Source organism: Protopterus annectens, chromosome 10.part0 (genome assembly GCF_019279795.1).
Source record: "Protopterus annectens isolate FY-2018-M chromosome 10.part0, PAN1.0, whole genome shotgun sequence".
Lineage (NCBI taxonomy): Eukaryota > Metazoa > Chordata > Ceratodontiformes > Protopteridae > Protopterus > Protopterus annectens.
Window position 1 is genome coordinate 1,052,293,580 of NC_056744.1, and position 25,946 is coordinate 1,052,319,525.

Sequence of the window (25,946 nt, forward strand, 5' to 3'; positions counted from 1 at the left end):
GACATCGAGGCAGACCGTTCCGCCCTTGGCTCCAAAGTCTGTGGAGCCGACGGAGAAGCCTGCCTTGATTTTTTTGCTACCGGATCCGACGGGCTGGTCAGAGCCGAAGATTTTTCTTCCTCGGAAGAAGAAGAAGATAGGGCTTCCTCAAAGGAAGGGGTAATAAGCCCTTTCAAAATCAACTTATTTTTCCTCTCTTGGAGCGCTGCAGGATTCCTGGAGGTGCTTCGGGCCCAAACAGTAAACACATAAAGAATGGTCGTCCGTAATGAACATTTTATAGCTACATTTGGAACATTTTTTGAAACCTGACGGTCTATGTTTCTTCGACATGTTAACTAATTCAACACACTAAACTTCCAAAAAAAAACTACACAAACTACCAACGACAGCCTAGACTCTAAGTAAAATGCCTAGGATAGGGCAAGGCCCCTCTAACTCAACGGGATCACTACCACAAAAAATACAATTTTACCACAGAAAAATACTAAATCACAGTCACACAACAACAAGTAGCTGTTAAAACAGCTTTTGGGTAAATTTTAGCACAAAATTTGACAGAAAAAGTGTCACTAAGAGGCACTTAGCTCAGCCAAGTCCAAGACCACGTCTATGCTTCAGAAGCGGCAAACGAGATCTGGGGAAGCAGTAGTGGTGCATCCTGGGATATGAGGTAACTCAGCCAATAAGAGACTGCGTTCTATTGTATAGCTGCAGTCTCGAACCCATCTGTAGAGAATGTAGGTGAGATAGGATCACATTACATCTTCTACTCTCATCTGATAACTATTGCTCTTTCCCTATCTTCTAACCTCATAACAAAAAAAAAAAAAAAAAAAAAAAAAAAAAGTCTTACTTCTTTTTTATGAGTATCCCTTACTAAAATTGTTACTAAGTGTTTTTATTTCATGTCATTTTTTTACTGTATCTAATGATTTTTCTGTAAACTTGTCTACTGTTATATTGTATACTTGTCTTTGTAACTTGCAGGAGCTTTTCTACCTGGGCCTCTACTGAAAATGGACATATATCCAGTTAGACTAGCCCGGTCAACAAATGTAAAATAAAAATAAAAATAAATAAGGTTAGTCTTTTAAAATATGGAAGAGTAATAGCAATTTTCCATGTTCACTGTTTTTAATGTTCTAAAGAGAAAGTTCAACACTGGTTATTATTATTATTCTCAACCCCATGAATCTCTAAAGCATGTAAGTGAATTATTAAAGTGAAATATGAAATGAAACATACGACCACAGTAATAATATATAATAAAACGGATTCCTATCAGTTGATCGAGTTTTCAGTAACTCAAAATTCATATGGTCAAGACCATATGATTTTGAAAAGTCGAAGCTTTTGAATGGAGATCGTGATATACTGAGGATCAGAAAATTTACCCTTTTCCTCACTGTAGTGTGATATCAGAGTTAGTATATATAATTTGCAGGGGGTGTGGGGGATTTCCCCATGCATAAATGTAAAAAAAAGTAGATTTTTTTTTTTTATGTTTGAGTTTCTGAAAACTCGATCATCTGACTTAGATCCAATAAAGCATTAGCTCTGTAATTAGCCGTGTAACTGAACTTGCGTTATGCCAAAATATGAGATAATCCCTTCCTTTTACCACTCATGACTTTATGAGACTAAATTATCAGTTAGTGCAAACTTTTCAGATGGTTTACAAGGAATTGTTACAATTGCATCATCAAACCTAATAGTATTTAAAGACAGTAACTACAATCCTAGTAAAATGTAAAAATGGGTGAGTATCTGACTATGAATTTCTTACTATGTATTTGTATTTCTCTGGACTTTTCTCCCCAGGACTCCATTGAAAATGGCTCTTTGTAGCCCATTGAACTATCCTGGAAAACAAACTGCAAATAAATAAATAACTAAATAAATAAATAAGTTAACCTTGGATATATTTAATTTTTCACATAACATTTGTCTCCGTTTATTGCCCAGCTCAAATATGTTTTGCCATCTATGAACTTTGTTCTCTGTTGTGCTTAACCTACTGAATCAAAGTATTTTTTGAAACATGGATATATTTTTAAATAGCAGAATGTTTAAGTCTTTTACTTTGCACATTAGTTGAACTCACACGGCACTAGACAAGCATGAAGTGCAATTTCATCTTCAATATGGCAACAATCCTGTGACATAAGAACATTACATTTTCATAGGATCATAGAGTACTAGGATAATGACCTTGAGGTCATTTCATCCCAATATAATACGATAGATACTCTAATCAAAACACAGGATTGTATTTAGTAATGACTCTGTCCAGAAGGGCTGTGGGTGCTATCCCTGATAAGAATTTATGGTGCCCCATCCACTCTTCCAGGTTCCTTTTGAACAGTGTCATAGAGGTGCTCTGCTTCACATGAATTGGCAGCCTATTCCAAAGATGCAGTAGACACTGGGAGAAATATTTGCCCTCCAGCACATCCTGTTCAAGTTGCAGGCAATATTTAGGTCCTTGGAATGGGTAGCTCTAGTCCTGTTTGACTTAATGATGTGTAGCAAATTTATTAGGTTTGGGTTGGAGATTGCTCTGTAAGCCAGGCATAAGTCTACCTAAGAAGTCTATATGATACTGTGTATCATGACAGGGACTTCAGTCTGTTTGTGTAAGGCACATGCTGGAGTCCCTTGATCTTCTTAGTTAGAAACCTCTGAGGTCTCTCCATTTGTTGTAGGTACTTTGTATGGCACATGCCAAAAGGGGAATTATACTCAATTATGGGCTTGCTTAATAACAACTATAGAGGGGTTATAACCTCTTTGCTCTAGAGGATATGCCTTTGCTAATCAAGTATGCTACATAGAAAGCCTTCCTTACTACATTAGACACACGGTGGTCAAAGAAAATGTTGCAGTATGCTTGTGATCCCAGATCTCTTACCACTTCGTAGGTACATAGGGTATTGTTGCTAATTTGATAGTGTGAAGGAACATTGTTTTTACTAAAGGGAATGATAATGCATTTCCTTGCAATCAGTTTAAAACCATAACTAAGATACAAGTCGCTGGTTTGTCTAAGACCCTTCTGAAGTATACTGACTTCATATGGGGATTCAGTAATTGCACCCAGTATGCAGTTGCCTGCAAACCTGGTCAGCCCAAGCCCCTTACTTCTGGCCTGAACTTCTGAGAAGTATATATCAAACAGTAGGGGACCTTTGTAGCACCCTGCTTGTGACAAGTCTGCTGGTTGATGTGGATCCACCCACTTTGATAGTGTGTGACTGGTCTGTGAGCCAGATGGCGAACCATATTACAAGAAAGGGGTTTACATTCAGTTTGCTAAGTTTATCGGTAATGCCTGAGTGTGGGATTATATCCAAGGCCTTTGCTAAGCTGAAGTATGCTGTGTGCACAGATATGACCTTCTCAATGGCCCTGGTCACATTTTCGAAAAAACCCACCAGGTTTAACAGGCAGGCTCTGCCACTGACAAAGCCGAATCAGGCCGGATCCGGGGATGGGAGGTTGCCTATGTTTTTATTTATGAGGTCCTTGACGATACATTCCATGGCTTTACAGATGAGGCTGGCCAGATGTATGAGTCTATAATTCCCTGGGTCTGTTGCTATGCCACCTTTGTGGAGGGAAATAACTGCTGTTGTTCCCCATTTTGCAGGAACAAACCCTGTGGTTATGCTGTGATTGAATAGGGTACTTAATGGTGATGCTAGTTCATGTTTTAGTTTTTTTAGAAGACAGCTTGGGATGCCATCTGCTCCTACAGAGGCTGTGTTTTTTCCCTTAGACAAAGCTTTAATGACCTGCTCTTTGGATATGCAGGGTGGAGGGGGGGGGGGGTTGGGGGCAAGGTTGGTGATAAGTTTGAATGGGATAAGGAAATGAAATTTTCACCAAATCTGTTCACTAGCAGGTTTGCTATCACTGTGGAATCAGTGTGCGTGATACTGTTAGTCACAAGCTCGGCATATGCTTCGGGGCCCTACCTTTTAGGTGGTCTATTTCATTTCACCTAAAACTCATTTCACCAACTCTCATTTCACCAACATTTAGTAGTGGCAGTGTGTAGAGTACTTTAAGGCAAGTAAAAGGTATATGCATTTTCCCCACTGTAGTGTGATCCTGGAGTTAGTATATATAGTTACGAAGGGTGGGGGGGTGTAGCCCCCACCTAGTTTGGTTTTATATTGTCTGGTTTCTGTTAAGAGGGTAAGTAAGTAGTGTTTAAGCACTGGAAAGAGTTAGTCATTGGTGGTGTAAGTGTGCATGTTTATGGTTTAAAATGCAGTAGTTTGAAATTCAGCATTATCAGTTGTCGGTGAAATGAGAGTTGGTGAAATGGGTTTTAGGTGAAGTGAATTTTAGGTGATTTGGTCTCAGTGAAATGAATACTGGTCAAATGAGTTTTAGGTGAAGAGAATTAGCTCCCTTTCAGGCTACATACACAGCTGCAAAAGGCCTTATGGCTATCCTTGGCTGTGATTGCTAATGTTTTTCTCAAAGTTACCCTTAGAGAATTTGACAAGTTGTCTTATTTACCTGTTGAGGCTGAAGAGGGTGCTTTTCCATTGTTGTGACATTGCCTTAGTTTTTCTTAGATAGCAACTTTTTGCATTTGTTGTAAAATTTGTTGATTCTGGATGTCCACCAGGGCAGCTTGTTTTTACTTGGGGCTCTGGTTTTGATTCTCCCTGGAACAGCCAAGTCTATGCACTTATACAAGTGATTGTACAGGTCTTTAGTGAAAGCTTTGGTCTAGTTACCGCTTCCAGCTGGGGGTGGGGCTTGGAAGACATATTTACCTTCACCTAGGAAGGTATAGTTTGCTTTGGTGAAGATTTTAATTTGACTTCAACCTTTGTGAGTTCTGCTCTTAATGCCAGTTCAAAGGCAACTAATGTGTGGTCAGATCTGATTAATGATGGTCTGACAGTTGCATTGGTGCATTTGTTTGTCATGTTAGTGAGGGCCAGATCTAGCATATTTGTTCCTCTTGTTGGGGTTTGAACAATTTGGTTGATAGCATTTGAGTTAACAAAGTTAAGGAACCTTTGCACTAGTGAGTTAGGGCTAGAGTAGGTTTCCCAATTGATGGTGGGATAATTGAAATCCCCCATGACCAGAGTGTTTGACAAAATTTGGATTGACTCCAGTTTAGTCAAGTAGGTCTTGTGTGCATCATGATCCATGGAGGGGGATATATAACTAGCTATGACTTGAATGACAGTCTTACCCACATTAATCTGAACTTGGAGTGACTCCATAGAGTCTAACTACACAGGAGGTGAAGAGGTGAATTTATTGCCAATATAGATAAAAACGCCACTTCCTTTGGTTATCATACATTCATTTTGTGGTCTGAAGGTGTGGAAAGCATTGTAGCCTTGCACAGCTGGGGTACTGTCTGAGGCCTTGAACGAGGTTTCTCTGATTGCACAGACATCTACATCCTCCAGGGATAGAAGTGCTTCCAGGATGTGCAGTTTTTTGGGTTAACCTCCTAGCATTTAGCAGCATAACCCTTATTTTGTTATGGTTGACAATTTTCATGTCGGCAATTTTGTTTTTGAGACTTTGCCTAAAAAAGGTACTATGAGGATGGCCTTTGCCATCAGCTGAAAAAGCCTAGGGGTGTCAGGGGAAAACTGTCTCTGCAAAGCAGTGAGGTTTGCTGACCATGTCATCCCAGGCTGACAGAAACTGGATCCCTTTTAACTGACACCAAAAACTAAGCCACTTATTCAAATTGATCATTTTTTCTTTATACTGTGGCATCATTCTAGGTGAGGGTAATATGCTGCTCAAGGCTATGGACACACCTGTCTGGGACACATACTTGGAGATCCCAATCTTATCTCTCTTCATATAGTCCAGTGAGGTACATTTGAGGTCATTCACTCCAACATGAGCTATGGCACACTCATGATGGCACTTGTTGTTGAGAGACCTGAGTGCATGCCTGATGTGATGAATCCTGGCACCGGACAGGCAGTTGATTGCGACTTTCTTCTTATCTAACCTGGAGAGTGGGACATCCGTATGTCCCACTATGGAGTCTCCAATGACAAGAAAATTTGTTTTTTGAGTGTTATGCCTTAAGGGCTTGGCAGGTGAGACACTGGTTTTGTTATGTGTCTTGGGTGCTGTGGGAACTGTGAGCTGCAGCAGTTTTTTGTTTTTGAGGTCTCTGGTGTTTCAGTAAGTTTCTTGACAGAACTTCTGTGCATGCTGATTTATGCGTTGGATGCGTACTATGTTTATAAGTAGTGTTACTATGTGCATGAGTAGTGGTGGGTGAGTTGGCAACTTCTTCAGTGTTACTGTTTTGAGTGTGAGAGAGCAGGGATTCTTGGTGTAGATACATCTCTCTCACTCTGTACAAGAATGAATTATTAGTAGAGGGTTGTCAATGTACATGAAGCAGTAGCTACACTGCCTCAGAAAACCCAAGACAACAAGGCTGGCAGGAGAAACAGGGGTAGTCCAACAGTCCATAATGCTAAGTTTGAAAAACTGCTATCACAAAGGGGGTGCTTTCAGGACTGATCTAGGAGGTGCACTGTAAATGGGTATTTCTGACAGGGTTTTTGGCTAGTGGTTTAATAGGTCACAGCTCACTACCAATACTTTTTAGACCGGAGATGTACAGCATAACCTCCCCACCGACCTATTTTAAATGTTTTAAACCATAAACATGGATACTTACAAGTCCAAAGGAAAAGAAAACTCTTTCCAGAAGACAATATATAACCAAACTATGTGGGGGGGTTACACCCCCACACACCACCCAGTGTGGGGGGCTGCTCCCCCCCACATACCCTTACTTTATATACTAACTCCAGCATCACACCACAGTGGGGAAAAGGCCATATATAACTTTCAACAAAATGAGTTTCAGTCAAATGAGTTTTCAGTGAAGTGAGCTTTCCGTGAATTGTGCGCAGGCAAGTGAGTTTCAGTGAAATGAGCTTTCAGTGAAATGTAGATCCATACATTTATATATACATACATATATATATATATATATATATATATATATATATATATATATATATATATATATATATATATATACATACATACATACATACATACACACACACACACACACACACACACACACACACACACACACACACACACACATTTCCCCTGTAGGAACAAACGTACATTTGCTTGACAAACGCTGGGGTATATCAATGGCATGGATGGCTGAATGGTGGGTATGTCAATGGTATGAAATCTTGATACAGGTAAGTGGGATTTGGGGGGGTGAGAGCACATGATTGTGTATATATATATGTATATATATGTGTATATGTGTACATACATGTGTGTGTGTGTGTGTGTGTGTGTGTGTGTGTGTATCAGTTAGTTAGGGTTAGGGTCAGGGATGAGTGAAGGATGAGTGTTATGTGTTTGTGTGTGTATTTTACAATAAGGATAAGGGTTAGGTTAGGGATAGATGTCATGTAGTTTATGTGTTTGTGAATGTTTGTGTGTCTGAGTCTGTCTTGTGTAGGGTAGTGTTACAGGAAGGTTTAAATGATGTTAAGATGTAGGGTTAATGTTGGGGGATAGCGCAGTGTTGGGGATAGGGTTAGCGCCCATTACTAAAGAGAGCAGGTGGAGCCCCCCCTGCCCTGTTTAGTAATGGGTGATAACCCTAGCCCTAAGCCTAATGCTGCCCCTTCCCCAAACCCTAACCCTACACCTTAAGGTCATTAAAACCTTCTAGTAACACTGCCACTATTCAGACAAATTTCAGGCTAGTGTTACACATACTCTTGCTCATACAATATAATAACGAGATTGGGATTTGTAGAAAGGTTCTTATATGTGGACCTCTTTAACACGGCTATTTTATTTTCATATTTAGAGCATAATTAACAATCTCCATGTAGTATATACAAGTGTGTCCATGAATATAAATATAATACATATAGTTTTGTGATTATTGCTGTTTACTCCACACATTTAACTCCATATCAGCCTCTCTTACACACTGTAATGTATGACTCACACATCTGTGCATTGTAGACAACAGTATGAGACTTCACTTGCATACCTACTCCTAATCTAGTGTCTGCCTGTAATGCTGCTTACATGTATTCTACATAGTAATGAGACCTGGATTTTGTAGGGCATGGTGTGTATTTTCTAGTATGTGGTTGTTCTACACAATTGCGAGCACTGCCCTTATCTGTCACCTTTAAAAATATTATGTAAATAAAAATCATGCTAACAAGATAACAAAATATTTACTGCTGCAAGGCAGATTTCTGTGTAATGGGTTTACTTTTATAAGCGTTTACTTTTATAAGCTTCAGCCAGCCCACAAACAGTAGAAATGATTGTACTAAAGAGTAACTTGACTTTACTACAACTAATCACACTCGTGCAATGCAGCTAACGATGCAAGGTATTTCTGATATTTTACTAATGTAATAAAATACATTTGGCCAACTCAAATGTATTGTGTGCTCCTCACTGGATTTTTGCTTTGGTTTTGGTTTTGATTTTGATTAAGAATTTCTGATATTTTACTAGAAACATTAAAATGTACAAAACCATGCAATTTATGGCAAAATCTTAATTCCATATCTGCTGGTGAAATAACCATTTCAAATTCCTTCTCTACAGGTACTTAGTAAGCAAAAAAAATGTGATCTGACATAAGCATTAATTTTCTTGAAATTCTGACATCTTAATCTCAACTGAGGTATGTTGTGAAATCTGCCTGGCTGTCAGCACACTTGTCTCCTTCACTCTTTATGTTTAAATGCAAAGTCTGGTAAAAGACTACATGTATCTCAAAACCTTATGTCAGCAATACATTTCAGAGATGAATTTAGAAAGAGAAATCAGTCTGGGATAGAAACAAATATAGGATGCATCTTTTAAGAGTTGACAGACAGTTTCTCAGTCTCACTATCTGTCTGTCTGTCTCTCTCCCTCTCTCTTCCTCTCTAAAACATAAACACACACACACACACACACACACACACACACACACACACACACACACACACACACACACGCACACACGCACACACACACACGCACACACACAAACATACACACACCCATGCACATAAAAAAATTGCTTAATGACCTTGAAGAAACAAAGTGTTTACATTTTATTTTAAATTATGCCATTGAATTCTAGAGCAGTATGATTTTTGATATTGCAAAATCACAAACTGGTTAAATGCACCTTTCATTTCAGATATACAAGTAGCAGTTTTTCCTCTTTTTATGCTACTATTACGGACACTGTGTGGGACAATACAAAACCATTAACCACATTTTATCTCAAACACATGCATGCTTATTTAATTTTTATATACCCTATTTATTTAATTTTATTAAGAAAACACAAAGAGCAATAGCAAAAACATAATTTCAAATATTAGACTCAGATTCAAGGGAAACATATTACAACTTCATGTTTAAACACGTCTTTCTACATCTAAAACATACATTTCACTCTGTAATTGTTCCCATTATCATATAATCTGTTTTACAATACTCTCTAAAACTTGTCCATCTTAACAAGACTTTATATTTACTATTTCTGGATTCATGTGCACACAGCTCTCTATAAAAATCTCAATGATATAATTCAGTGCCCATAGCAGTCCACCTTTCCATATCTTGGCAATCCAATTTCTTACCATCCCACTCAACTTTAAAATTATTGTAGTTTCTGTGGTTGTCCAACCGTCTCCTTCTTCCCTTATACTCCAAGAGACAACATTTTCAATTTCTCAGAACTTGTTTACCAAATATATTCTACCATTCCTTAATAATTTCATTTTTGTGATGATGCAAATCTCTACAGCAGCAAAGCATATGTACATTGCGTGCATCCTTTTTACTATACCTCAAACATTCTATCCCATCCATCTCAAGCCCCTAGTGAAAGATAATGAAATCCTAGGCCACCTATGTAGCCAGTGCTGATCCAGGATCCCTAACAATCTTTTCAGTTTAGAGGACATTTTTACACAGCCGGCTTACTCACCCTTTGAAATCCCTCTCTTCCCACTTAACTCTTAGCTTATCCATCTCTTTATCATATTTGTGTTTTATCAGCACTTTTTACAACACAGTACCAGTTAGCTTTTTTATGGTCCCCTTTACTAATTTGCATGGGCCATCCTAACACACCTACTTGCTTCCATACCTTGGCTTCCAACGGACTTGAGTTTAGCCACCACTTAACTGCCCACATTAACTGTTTATATTGTAACCAGGCTCCCTCCAGCAACCTGTATTTGACTCTTAAAATAAATCTATAAAACTCACAAAATCTTTTTATATTCCCTTTATCAAGTGCTCCACTTCTTCTGTCCCTTTCTACTTGCATTTCCTCTTTGATAAAATTCTGCCTTTTATATGTTTTCCCAGATTGTCCCACAGTCCCATTTTCTATACCCCTATCACAGAGCCTTTAGAATCTCCAAATTCCTTTTCTAAATGAGATAAAATGGCATTGGAATTGGCTTGTGATGTTATCCCAGCATATATATCTATATCTATATCTATATCTATATCTATAGATAGATACAGATATAAAAACAGCCTCTCCTGAAACATTGCTAGAGAAAATCACAGCTGCTGCTGCTGACAAAACATAGTTCTATACCCCAACCCCCATCTTTCCAGACAGGTGCATCCTCCCTTTACAGACCTATAATATATCTAATTCCAAATAAATTCATTACAAAGTGATTGCATTTATATAACTCCTTTTTCCTCCTCTGGGCCTAAAGATAAATGACAGGAGGTATAAAGCTCCCTAGGGAGAAGCGTAGTCTGAAGTATATTAATTCTCCCTGACAAAGTGTTTATTTCAATGACCATTTGCTCAACATACATTCAATCATATTGTATAGCTTTCTATAATTAACAGTTACTAATTCCTCCACTTTCTTCACCATCTTTAATCCCAGATACTTTGCACTGATACATCTAATAATTGTATCCTCCTCTATAAAGGTGGTCACCTCTCTGACCCAGTGCTGCACAGCTTTTTTCCAATTACATTCTAATCCCGCTGCCCTCTCAAACTTATTATAGATATCTATGAGTGCAGTTAAAATAAGCTTGTCTGTTTGTTTTTAACATATGATCATCTGCAAACATTCTAAAACATTTCCACCTGCAACAAATATTTGCCATAACATTTCTAACCAGTTGAGCTAACTTCTCCATTACTAAAAAATAAATAATAATGAAGACTTTCTTAGGTGGCGTAAGCCAGGGAACCTTGTTGGCTAGGCTTACGTAGGCCCAGGCACCGATAGCCTAGTACCTACCTATGAACCTATGACAGAGTCACTCTTGTCTGGTATCCTTGCCTATCATTACATCTGGAGTAAGTTGGCCATTTATTCTAAACCAATAAATACCAAAATCCCAAAGCAGAGGAGAAAAGCGAACAAGTCCAACAGTAACTCACTGACAGTTTTATTCAAAATGAAAAGACGAAAAACATGTAAAATCAAGTGCTTTCGCCTGGATAAATACCAGGCTTTTTCAAGATAAACTTGCACTTAAAAAGTCACATATTTATGTACTGCAAGTAGTGAAGTCACATGATCAAATGTGTTAACAGCTTAATTGGTAGGCAAATAAATTGTTAAACCAATGCAAGCAGAACAACTAAGCCATGCTTATAAATGAATTGTAAGCAATGTCATAATAAAAACACTTCTATAAAGCAACAAGATGTTAAAAAACATTAAAAAACATTAACAAACATTAAAAAACATTAGTACATCATCAATCAATCCTAAAAATATTTTGTTAGAATGAATAAATGAACAAATAAAACCTATAAAGCCACAATGTGTGTGTTCAGTACGCTTTACGCAAAAAATGCCTGCAAAAAGTGGTAAAATTTATTGATTAATAAATAAAACTATCTGTTGTGTAAAATAGACTCAGCCATAAAAACTGTAGTTTTGTAATTTATAATTTATAATTTATAATTTATAATTTGGCCCTTCTTAATTTTAGGACACTGATAATGCTGACACTGTCATTCAGGCCTGGGGGTTTAGTGGCATTCAATTTGAGTTGCCACAACAGCTCCTTATACTCAAGCCGAGCCTCCCAGTCCCCTCCTCTACTGTCCTGCAGTACTTGTTCTAAGACCATAAATCTCAACTGCATGTTAGGGCATGTGCCAAGATGTTTATAAAAAGCATTAGTGTCCTTCTTTTTAGAAATTTCATATAAATGCTCGTAAATCCTTCTTTTAAGGGTTCTCTCGGTTTTACCCACATAAAAACTACAGCATTGTGTGCAAAAACCCAAATACACAACACCCTTCACCCCACAGTTGTAGTAATGTTCAGCCCTAAATTTAAACCTTCTTGATGGGATGAATAATACACTGTCATTTACCACATAGGTACACTGCTTGCATGCTCCACAACTATAAGTTCCAAGTTTGGGGCAAGTTCGCTTGCCACCAACTCTAGTTCTTCCTTCAAATAACCCTTTAAGATTCCTATCCTTCCTTCTAACAAAAGAGGGACGCTCATTGATTATTTTCTTAAGCTCTTCATGCTGTTTCAAAATAGGCCAAAATCTTAAAATTGACTGTTCTACCTGGGAAGAATCCTCCGAAAAAGTGTAAACAAAGCTATTGTGAGAATCAAACTTCCCCAAAGATTTTGAACCAGTGTCCTGTGTTGTCCCTTTCCCCAACAAAGGGGAGTATACATCATCCCTGCCAGCAATAACCTCCTTGGCTAACTCATTGACCAAATGTGCTGGGTACCCTCTTTCTCCAAAGAGCTGCTATAGTAAATTCACCTTTTCTAAAAAATATTCCCCTGTACTACACATTCTTGAGACACGTATAAACTGTCTCTTGACTATGCCTTTTTTCTGATAAAAAGGATGACCACTGTCGAAGTGTAGATAGGAATTCGAAAAAGACACTTTTCTGTAAACTTTGGACTGGAAAGTACCGTTGTAAGTATCCTTGGAAAGAGTAATGTCCAAATAGTTCAGGGAATCATGACTTACATTGTAGATGAATTTCAAGAAAAAGGTGGTGGAATTAATGTAATTCATAAAATCAAGGAATTGGTCCAAGGTACCATTCCAGAGCAAACATATGTCATCAAGGTATCATTTATAATGACTAATATGCCTGACCCAATGTGTGGAGAAAATAAATTCACTCTCCCAGTGGTACAAAACAATGTTGGCATAGCTGGAGGCACAAGCAGTCCCCATTGCTACACCCTTTTTCTGCTTAAAAAATTTGCCATTGAAATAGATGAAATTATTTTCTAGTATAATTTCCATAAATTCCACCAATAATCCAATGGTGTTGCCATCTAGGTTGGACATAGCTGCTAATGTATCATTAAACCATTCCAAACCTAAATTGTGGGGAATGCTGGGAAATAACTCCACTATGTCAATTGTGACCATTAACAGGTCAGGCTTGTATAATTCTTTCTGGATACCTTTCAAAAACTCCCACGAGTCCTTGCACACATGATCCAGGGAAAATGCAAATTCATTAATGGTGAAATCAATAAATTTGCCCAGTGGTTCAGTTATACCACCGGCTCCTGCAACAATGGGTCTAAAATTCAGTGGAGCTAAACCTTTGTGGGTCTTAGGAATCCCAAATATCACCGGGATTCTTGGGTTCTTAACATAAAGGTAGTTGAACAACTTCTCGTTAATAGCTCCCTGTAACAAATGGTCCGTGAGCAGAAAACTAATTTTGGAGTGTGCTAAATTTAACTAATTTCTGGAAATTAATTCATATCGTTCGGTATCCTGCAACATATTGTAAATAAATGTATCATATACCATGTTGTACATTAAAACAGTGCCACCACCCTTATCTGGCTTCATCACCCTGATGTCTTCTTCTCTGAAACTATCTATTAACTGGCTTAAATCCTGATTCAAGTTGAAGTATGAAGTATGTACTCTGTTAGTGCAATGATTTCTTAAATCAGCTTCAACCAATTCTTCAAAAACTTTTAAAAATGGATTCAGAGGCGGATTAAATGTACTGGGTCTAGATAGCCCCTCCATAATATGAGTTTGACCTTTGAAATACAAAGCAAGATTCAAACGTCTAGTAAACATTTTTAAGTCCACTAAAACATAAGTTAAATCAACGTTGCGCTTGGGTACAAACTGAAAACCTCTGGTGAAAAGCTCAAAAAAATCATTAGTCACTTTAACATCAGTAAAGTTGTAGATAGAAAAATTACCCTTTTTCACTACCACGCATTCACCATGAACAGTTTCAGATAAATGGTTAGAAGGGGTACAAATAATTGCACAGTTCATACCCCTTATCTCCGTGTTCTGTTCCAGCCCTGTGGTTGGTAAGTAGTCCGTCTCCCCCCTGACCTGCCCGGGGGATAATAAAAATCCGAAGGACCATTTTGGTTGTTCTTTTGGGCAAGTCTTTCACTCCTCCTAGGCAAATCTGGGGCTGGAACAGGGTCATTGTCACCAAAATTCACCTCATTGTTTGCATCAATGTTTTGCCTTGTGTCTTGTCTATTCCTACCCAACAATGGGTAGGCAGTACCTTCCCTGTATTCCACAAGATCACGCTCAAGTTTCCTAATTTTACGGTTCACTATTTTTATACAAAATTGGTCCACCTCATTAAAGACATTATCATATTCCCTTTTAACAGACAAGAAGTTCTTACTCTTTACAACAGAGTCATTAAGCAATGTCACTTCTTGAAGCAGAGCACCAACCTTTTCTTCATAGTCCTTAACCATGCATTCTATCATTTCCAGCCCTGCTTTATCAAAGATTTTTACTAAATTATGGTAAAGACGAGAACCAGCCACAGCATGCTTTTTATAAACATCTTGGCACATGCCCTAACATGCAGTTGAGATTTATGGTCTTAGAACAAGTACTGCAGGACAGTAGAGGAGGGGACTGGGAGGCTCGGCTTGAGTATAAGGAGCTGTTGTGGCAACTCAAATTGAATGCCACTAAACTCCCAGGCCTGAATGACACTGTCAGCATTATCAGTGTCCTAAAATTAAGAAGGGCCAAATTATAAATTATAAATTATAAATTACAAAACTACAGTTTTTATGGCTGAGTCTATTTTACACAACAGATAGTTTTATTTATTAATCAATAAATTTTACCACTTTTTGCAGGCATTTTTTGCGTAAAGCGTACTGAACACACACATTGTGGCTTTATAGGTTTTATTTGTTCATTTATTCATTCTAACAAAAGATTTTTAGGATTGATTGATGATGTACCAATGTTTTTTAATGTTTGTTAATGTTTTTTAATGTTTTTTAATATCTTGTTGCTTTATAGAAGTGTTTTTATTATGACATTGCTTACAATTCATTTATAAGCATGGCTTAGTTGTTCTGCTTGCATTGGTTTGACAATTTATTTGCCTACCAATTAAGCTGTTAACACATTTGATCATGTGACTTCACTACTTGCAGTACATAAATCTGTGACTTTTTAAGTGCAAGTTTATCTTGAAAAAGCCTGGTATTTATCCAGGCGAAAGCGCTTGATTTTACATGTTTTTCGTCTTTTCATTTTGAATAAAACTGTCAGTGAGTTACTGTTGGACTGGTTCGCTTTTCTCCTCTGCTTTGGGATTTTGGTATTTATTGGCCATTTATTGCCAAACACAACCTAGCATTATGCTTTAGTAGTCTGACACAACCTATAAATTTGCTGCATTCTCCAATATTATTTAACTCCTGGAAAAGGAAAGACCATTCAACGGAGTCACATGCTTTCCTTATATCAAAAAAGATGGTATCTACATTTCCCCAGGTCTTCCTTTGAGCACAAAGGGGAAACCCTCTCAACAACCACCAGTTTGTCTCTGTAATGCAATCTCTCACAAAACCTCTCAGATGCTCTTTAAACAGTTTAGCCTGATGTTGTTGTAATATTTTAGCCTGTGCTACTGCCGATACTTTAGCACTCGTGTTAATTAAAAAGTAGGCTTATAGTTATCCGGAAGTTGTCTGTACTAATCATATTTAGGAATTAAAACCACTATTTATATAAATGTTTTCATAAAACAAAACTTTAACACTGTTATGCTTCACTCATCTCACCAGTACAGTTTCTCATTTACTGAACTGACTTTTGCTTTAGTTTCAGTACATCTGAATGGCAGGCCTCCGTTTTTTATTGCTAAAGGCATGCTGTCAAATATGATGACCTTTTTTTCCTCTGGAGTAGATTCTTAGGACCGTCACCGACAATGATGCTCCTCCATGTTTTTTGTCCACATAGTTTTATTGCTAATGGGCTAACCAAATGAAAATATTAACAATTTCATCAAGGAGAGAAAGACAGTTAAACTGCTACACTATGAAAGGGCTCACCTCTGTCCATCCTTTATTGGCTGGCAGAAATATCAATGTATAAATGCACTCATATAATTTCAGCTCTTATTCAATTTCTGAAATATAAATTGTCTATTTATCAAATATTTTTTTAAATCAAAATATTACTGGCAGTATATTGGAACAGAAACAAGGCATGTACCTATGATGCTAGAAAATTCTGCTTGAGAAAGGGCAGTGACTGATGATGAGGACTGTCTTGGAGAAAAGACCTGACAATCGACACCTGTTTCTCTGTCATGAAAAGTCTGTGAATGGTTTGGACAGTCTCTAGGGTTATTGTCAATCATGACTTGTCATCACTATTTACAGACACAAATAATAAATCCATGCTTTAATGGCAGCAGGAAGGTTAAAGACGTGTCAGTAATTGAATAATATGAATCCTGTCAAAAGGAAGATATAACCACTATGACATGTTTTAAGGCCTCTGGTGTTCCAAATAAAACTTACCACACATAAGCCTTATAAGAGATAGTAAAATAAAAATTCACACATTCAAATGTATTGTAATATGGAAGCAGTCATACTGCTTAACTTATTGATTTAAGTTGCAAAACAAAACATGGCTTCATGCCATGTACGTATATAACTAAAAACTCAGCGCTACAGTTCTAGACTGTATCATGAATGAAACTCATTTTATGCCCTTGTGCTTCTTGAGTTAAAATATTTTATTGCATAGTTAAACTGGAGACTTAATATTTACCAGTTTTATCCTTTTGATGTTTCCAAAATATTAATTCTATGGTGAACAAAGGCAGTTATGGTTTACCATTTTAACACAGATGTCAGTGTCTCAACCATTTATCCCATCTCTTCATAGATGAGATATGTAAGATGTTAATCCAAAAAGAAGACAGTCACACATCATGGATTTCATCCCTACATCTTAAACTACTTCAGGTTGATAGCAGGCAGTCATCTTTTTTTTTTCATCAGAGGTATAATCCATTTTCCAAGAAGCTAGAAGCCCTAACATCATGATGAAACAGTTATTTAAATGAAACAGATATCTATGTCCCTCCACAAAAAAAGAAACAGAGCCCCAACTAAAACCAGTTTCACATATCGCACAGCATCAACCTGCTTTCTATAAAACTGGATTGGTCAATTCGTCCTTTAAATATAACTGTCTGCCATGTCTGTCTGTAAGTCTGCATATCTGCATGAAGCTTACCAAGTTGAAATAAAACAGGCTTATAAGGGTTATTCCTGTATATCTCTCTGAAGCTTCTTGGGTTCCTATAAAATATTTTTTGACTGGGGTATTCCTGCATACCTGCTTGAAGCATCTCATGCTGCTATACAAAATTTTCTGATGAGGTTGTTCATTTGAGTCTAACAAGACACCTACAATTGCTGCATAGAACTTGTACTTTAAAAATGAGAGTTAGCTTTTCTTTCAAACCTGTTGCCTCAGCAAACTTACATCACCTCCCTTGCAAAATACTTTCTTTCCTTAGTAGAAATTACATAATCTAGATTAATTTCTGAATTACAAGCATAAGTGTGCAAAGATCCATGTATTGTTTTCCACAATGTTTCGTATCTCTTATAACAAATGCATTATCTGTCCCTAAAGTGGTCTCTGAAATGCTTTTGAACCAGTCAGCCCAGTGCTAAGGCAAAATAATTTTGATGCTACAGATGAGCAAAGTCAAGCAAGATAATACATTGTGGGAAAAAAATTTATGGCAGAATATGATCAACTGTCTGTATCATCTATTAAAGAAAAATAGAATCATTCCATTATTAAATTCACATTATCCAAGTGGCTGCCTAACTGCACCACATTTTGTTATATAAAATGCTGCAAAACTTTTGCTAGGGGTGTAGATCTCATTCAGACTAATTAGCCACTTCCACTGCAATATTCTGTTAAACACTTTTTTTAAGGTATCCTCCTAACATTACAAACTGAATGTCTCTTAATGTTGTGTCTTTCGGCTTATCCCGATTAGGTTAGGGGTCGCCACAGCGGAACTCTGGTCCGCTAATGTTTGGTAGTGGATTTTTACGTGCCAAGTTACCAGCCCTGACGCACAACCTTCAACGAAGGCACGCTCATTCACGCATGCCTCCACACAGAAGACGCTCTAGCTGAGAATCGAATGGGACAACATCTTGCTGTGAGGCAACAACGCTACCGCAGCGCCACTACCGGTGTCTCTTAATGTAGAGTAGGAATTAATTTGAATGCCTTGCAGGGCATTCCATAGATTGTGCACTCATTGCTAAGACTTGGAAGTACATTGTGTATGACTCCTCCACTCACATAATGAATTCTTGTAGCACTGCTTATTTTGATGAACATAGCACAACTGTGTGAGTATATTTGCCACAACAGCAGATGTTTCAAAAATTATATTATTGCTGGAAGGCAAATTCCATTTCTCCTTTTCTCTCTGGTCTGACACATCTTGGGCTAGGTGATCATGTCTTCACTTTTAAAGTTTATGGGCTCCAGTGCAATTTAACATTTTAAAAAATGCAATCCATATGTGGTGGCATATTTTACTTGCTCACTTTACCTTTATAATTGAGGACATAGTTTAGTATATTGGTAATTACATACCATTTTGTATTTATGGGATTTATGTCACTTGGTTTAGGCTTTTTAGGCTGATAAAACCTTTTCTGCTAGCAATTCTTTGAAGTGTATCACTGTCTGATACTACCCAGATACTACAAAAAAAAAAATACATATGCTATAAAGTATGCTTTGTATTACAGTCAGGCTGTAGAGCTTTAGCAAAGCAGGGGTAAAGGAGACAGCTCACCCAACTTCAAGTTATTAGCGGCATAACTGGAATTGTCAAAGAGCTGTCAATTACTCCCTAGAGGCTATGCTTGAATGCCATTTAAGAAGCTGCAACTGTGATTGTGACTGCTTAAATAACAATCATTGCTTCCTACAATGAATGCAATAATTGCTAATCAGTCCTTGACTTTAACCTGTAAGAAGTATTTAATACTTCACGCAAAGCAGTTTTGCTGATCACACTCATGTGAATGTGTGTTCTCTTTGCCTACATAGAAGAGCTGAAGACCTTTTTCACTTTTTTGGTTCTCAACATATTTTGGGAAAGGACACCTGATGGAGAGTGCAAGGGCAACAGCTGACTCAGCTACAGTTCTACAGGGCTGTTTTTAATGCTGCACACTGTTCAAGAAATAATGTGTGTGCATGTGTGTGTGTGTGTGTGTGTGTGTGTGTGTGTGTGTGTGTGTGTGTGTGTGTGTGTGTGTATATATATATATATATATATATATATATATATATATATATATATATTTATATGGATGTGGGTAAATAGCTTAAATACACAGTTGCCTGAAATCCTAGAATACAAGTGGTTGACAAAACATGTGTTTGAAAATATTTGATCTAACTACATTTGAATGACAAATGATAAGTAACAGCAGATACAATGAGGAAATATTCTGTATGGAACAGTGTACACCAACAGAGTTCTTTAAACAGTGCAAACTAGAGAAACATTTGTCCACCACATAGCACAGATAAGTGAATTTTCAAGATCTATTTCAATTGATCAATGAACAGCATTGCTGAAACTCACATGGATGAGACCACATGATGGATGATGCATTTTGTAAATCAATGCAAACACAAAAACAATGTTTTTGAACAGGGACAATTTGATATATACCTATATACTCCCTTAAAATTAAATATATCATCACTGAGATTACACTATACTGAGGAAAAAGGTACATTCCTCAATCCCCACTATACCAGGATCTCATTCAAAATGGCTGACAAACTACTTTGTTGGTTATGTGGCCTTGACAAAGACCTGATTTTTCATTGTAAATCACTTCTTGGATAATGTCTCAGTGTGCACAGACAGTGATTCCTTGGTTTTTGAGAGACGTCTCCAATCTGTAAATTGATGTGACCATGGATTTGATATATATAGGTTCATAGGTCCATAGGGTAGGTACTAGGCTATCAGCCCTGGGGCCTATATAAGCCTAATCAAAAAGGTTCCCTGGCTTTTGCCGCCCAAGATTATTTTCCTGTGCCCCTGTCAAGCAGTGCTAAAGAAGTGGTCCCCAGGGTGAATTTTCTATTTCCCATCCAGCCATCAAGATTTTTCTTAAAGAGGGCCAATGAGGAGCTTTGCTTGACATGAATGGGTAGTTTGTTCTCTGGGACAGGAATCTATCCCTCCAGCATGTTCTGTTTATTGTGTTGACAAGGTTTAGGTCCCTGGAGTGTGTGGTTCAGAGAGATTGTGATTTCTTTAAGTGTAGCATGTCCAACAGCTCTGGATTTGACAAAGTTTTGTATGTTAGGCAGAGCTCTCATCTGAGTAGGCGATATGCGATGGAGTAGAGCTGGAGTTTTTTGTGACGGTCTGCATAGGGCATCTGTTTGAGGCTAGTAATCCTCTTAGTGCGGTATTTCTGTGGCCTTTCCAATTGTTGTAGGTGTCTTGTAAGATACATGCCAAACAGGGCATTGTGCTCTATAATGGGTCTGATGAGGGATGAGTAGAGAGGAACAATGACCTTCTTTTTTCTAGAGGAGAACCCTTTTGTGATGAGGTGTGCCACGTAGAAGAATTTCCTAACTACTGTGGCAATGTGGTTATCAAAGGAGAGACTACTGTCCACCTGTGTCCCGAGGTCTCTTATCACACTTTCAGTGTTTAGTCAGCTACTGCCTATGTGGTAGTTCATGGGTATTGAGTTTTTCCCAAAGGGGATGACAATGCACTTCTTGGCATTGAGCTTAAGGCCATGACTTTGATACCAAGCATCTGTCTCTTTGAGGTCCTTTTGTAGAATGTCTACATCATTAGGTGATTCTATTATGGCTCCCAGCTTGCAGTCATCTGCGAACTTTGTTAGCCAAAGACCTTCTGTGTTGGCCTGCTCTTCAGAGAAGTAGATGCCGAACAGAAGAGGACCCAGGACCAAACCCTGTGGTACTCCACTCATCACTGGTCTGAAGTCAGACTTGGAGTCGACTACTTTTACTGTGTGGGTTTTGTCAGTGAGCCAGTTGGCCACCCATCTTGTGACATAGGGATTTAAGCCCAGTTTAGTTAATCTATAATTCCAGAGTGGGGGATGGTATCAAAAGCCTTGGCAAGGTCCAGATAGGCTGTGTGCACTACCTCACCCTCGTCTACGGCCTCTAGTGACTGCTTCAAAGAAGTTAGTCAAGTTTAGTAGACATGATCTACCTTTTATAAACCCTAACTGAGTTGTTTATAAGCTCCAAGATGATACGTTCCGTGGCCATGCAGTCCAGACTCATCAGGCTAATGGGGCGGTAGTTTCCAGGGTCTGTGGTGGTGCCCCCTTTGTGGAGTGGGATAACTGTCATCGTGTGCCATTCAGTAGGCACATAGCCTGAGGTGAGGCTATGATTGAACATGATACTTAGGTGGGGTGCCAGTTTGTTCTGTAGTTCGTGCAGTACGCAGCCTGGGGTGTTGTCTGGTCCCATGGATGCTGTGTTCTTGGCTTTGGAGAGTGCAGTCTTTACTTGTTCATCCATGATTATAGGGGCTTTGCATTCTTCTGTTATTAAGATGGGCCCTTTGGAGGGTAAGAGGGGGGTAAAATTAGCACTGAACCTATCTGTCAGGATGTTGGCAGTATCGGTTGGTTCTGTAGATTTAGTGCCACTGTGCTGTAGCTCAGAGCAGATCTGAGTGTTGCCATTGAGATTCTTGACATAGCTGTAGAATGTTTTGTGGTTGTCTTTGGAATCGGTGGCGATTTTATTTTCATAACTGGCTTTGGAAGATTTTATGTGGAATCTCAGCTACTTGCTGAGGCTGACCAGGGAGTTCCTCCAATCTTGGGATTTTACTCTTTTTTTTGTAACAGCTTCTTCCTTCTGTTGCAGAGTTTGTTTATGACAGGGGACCACCAGATTGTCTTCCTTTTTTTGGAGGATAGCGTCTTGGTTCTGTTGGGGATGACACTATCCATGCACTCGTGTATGTGCTTATACAGTGCATTTGTGCAAAACTCAGCAGTCATACCTCTATTTTCCGTCTGCATGGGTGTCGTGAAGTTAGCCACTTCTGTCTTAAGAAGCATGAAGTTGGCTTTGGAGTATTTTTTGAAAGTTGTTTCCTTAATGGGGAGTGGGGGTGGGATATGGATGTCTAGGGTGATTAGCTTGCGGTCGGATCTGACCAGCAAAGAGTTGACCTCTGGTGTGGAACACCAGTTACCCATAATGGTAATGAAAAGGTCCAGGATATTGCTGCCCCTGGTGGTGGTGGCGTGGACAAGATGATCCAAGGCATTGGAATTTATGAATTCCAGAAAATGTTGAGCAAATGAGTTGGTACATGAGTAGTTTTCCCAGTTGATGGGGGAGTAGTTGAAATCTCACATAATTAAGGTATTGGGTTGTACCTTAATATTTTCCAGTATCTTAAGAAATGAAGAGTGGGAATCCTGGGGCATGGTGGGGGATCTGTAACAAGCTACAACCTGGATTGCAGTCTTGCCCAGTGTTAGCTGAGCTTGGATAATTTCGGATGCATTATGTTGAGCAACTAACCTGGAGGTGTAGATATCCTTAATGAATATGGACATGCCTCCAGCTTTAATGTTTCGGTCCAGCTTAGTTGGCCGAAAGGTGTGGTATGAATTATAGCCTGGTAATGCAGGGGTGCTCCCTGGAGCCTTGAACCAGGTCTCCATCACTGCACAGATGTCGATGTTCTCCATTGTAAGGAGTGCCTCGAGTGAGTGCATTTTGAGATTTAGACTTCTACCACTGAGTAGCATTACCCTCAGAGTTTGCTTGCTTGTACCTGTTATGGTGGTGAATTTAGCATTTGAACTTTACATAAAAAAGGCACTATAGGGGTAGCAAGAGCCTTAGCCAGTATCTAAAATCTGAGGTGCGACAAGTTCAGGCCATATCTGGCAAAGCATTGTTGAAGTCAATCATTTTGTCCTTGTACTGTGGTATCATTACGGGTGATGGCAGGATTCTACTCAGGGCTAGGGTCATACCTGCCTGGGCTAAAAGATCCGAGAGCTTGTCCATGTCTCTTTTCATGTAGTCCAGGGAAGTACGTCTCAGGTCATTCACAACAACATGGATAACGACAGTCGTATTTGTACTTGTTGTGGAGTGACCTGAGTGTGTGTATTATGTACAAAAAAGGAAACGAATAAGTAGAAAAAATGCTCACTTTATTAGCAAAAACAAAGCTTTCAGGAATCTCCCTTCTTCAGTGTTCAGTTAATTAATTAAGACCATTATATTATATATAATTAAAACAATAGACCACATGACACAGCCATCCAATGTGGAAACAAACATCATTAATGAAACAAGCTTAAAATGTTCTTAAAAACATATCATCATATAAAAATATATTTCTATGTTTCTATATGTACTTATATTCATACATAAAATAAAAATAGAAACTAGGATGAATCTTACATTACATTTCCCAAAAAAAGGAGGAGTATTGCGCATATAATCTAAAAAACTATATTGCATGGTACGCCTCTATTCTTACCCTAGACAATGATATGGATATTGCCATATTATTTTACCCATACATATATATATATTTATCTATTTCTGAAGTGAATTAACATATAGAAAGAGTAAAAAAAAACCTATCATTTTAGCAGTAAATGAATCTGGCTACTTTTACTGCTTCTGTTTAAAATCTAACATAGGTTTAATTGTTACCTTATTGTTTAACCCAGGTATTATATCTGCTTCAAGTCTTACTATCCACTTGCATTCAGACATCCCCAATTTATTATTCTGATCACCCAGTCTCAAATTTCTATGTATAACTTCTAATACTTTGAATTTAAAATGATGTGAACACCCCTTATTGATTATATGTTGTGCTAAGGCATTAGATGGAACATTCCTTCTCATATCTGATTTATGCTCAGTGATGTGGTCTTTCAGGCATCTTGAGCATTTTCCAACATAAAATCCTTGACATTGTGTACATGTTGCTAAGTAAACAACCATCATAGCTTTGCATGTTGCTAAGCATTAAATTTCATATCTTAGCCTACTTACTGGAAGTTCAAAAATTTTTTTATCACAGATGTCGGAACAACAGCTACAGTTATGACAAGGGACCATTCCCACATTATGGAGTAACTAAATTCACCTCAAAGTCTTTAAAACATAGTTTCCTTTTTAAATAATTAATGCTTCTATATGCAAAATGAGGAATGTTACCCAATAATGTACACAATTCTGGCTGAGCCATTATAATCCGCCAGTTCTTTTTAATTATCATCTCTACAAATTTTGTCGTACAATTATAAGTAGTAATGTATCTCAATACAGGAGATGAATTTTCATCATCTTCTTTAAAAGATGGATAATTACTAAAATATGGAGATGCCTGTGAGGTTCTATTCTTCAAAATGTCAACCTTTATTTCCATAACTTTCATCATATCATAACCCCTACTTCGAAATTCTTCACATAGGATTTCCATCTGTTCCTCAAATTTTCCATAATTTGTATTCAGCCTACTAATTCTCAATAGTTGGCTTTTAACAATACCTCTAAATACATGTCCAGCATGCATACTTCTCGCATGCGTATATTTATTCACGTGTAAATTCTTTCTATGTGCACATGTTTCTAATATATTATTAGAACCTTTATAGATCTCAACATCTAAGAAGGGCATTTTATCACAGGAACAATTCATGGTAAATTTAAGAAAATCCGTTGTGTTGTGTTATTTAACTATTGAACAAATCACTATAATTGCTGCTCCTCACCTTCCCATAATAGAAAACAATCATCAACAGAACACTGATAAAAGAAAATATTCTTTGTAAATGGATTTTTATCACACATCATATGATATTTTTCCCACTGACTTAAAACAATATTGGCATAGGTGTTAGTCATGGGCGTACCCATGGCTACACCAGATATTTGTAAATATGGTTGTTTATTAAACAGAAAAACATTTTTCTCCAAAACAACTTCTATTATGCTGCATAAAGTTTCCACATCTTTCCCCTTCATTTTTGCATTATGACATAGAAATTCACGAATTGCATTCACGCCATAATCATTAGGTATTACAGTGAATAAGGAACCTATATCTAAAGTCACCATCATGAATTCTCTATGCTTGTTAATATCATACCACATGTGAAGTTTTTTCAAAAAATCATTAGTGTCTTTAATATAACTAGGGCAAAAAGATAAGTATTTACTTAAACTCTCCTGAATGAAAATAGATAAGGGTTCAGTTGACCACCCTCTTCCTGAGACTATCAGTCTCATTGGTGGGGTGGTCAAGGATTTATGCAACTTTGGTATTCCATATATGACCGGAATAACAGGAGTTGAGACAGAAAATTTATTAAAAAGTTCAAGTGTGATGTCACCCTGTGTTTGCATATCATAGACAAACATATTTAATTCACTAATAATCCTTCTCACATCTCCAAATGTAATTTCTTTAAACATATGCATATCATTCAAAAAAATGCCTCATTAATTCATTATATTTA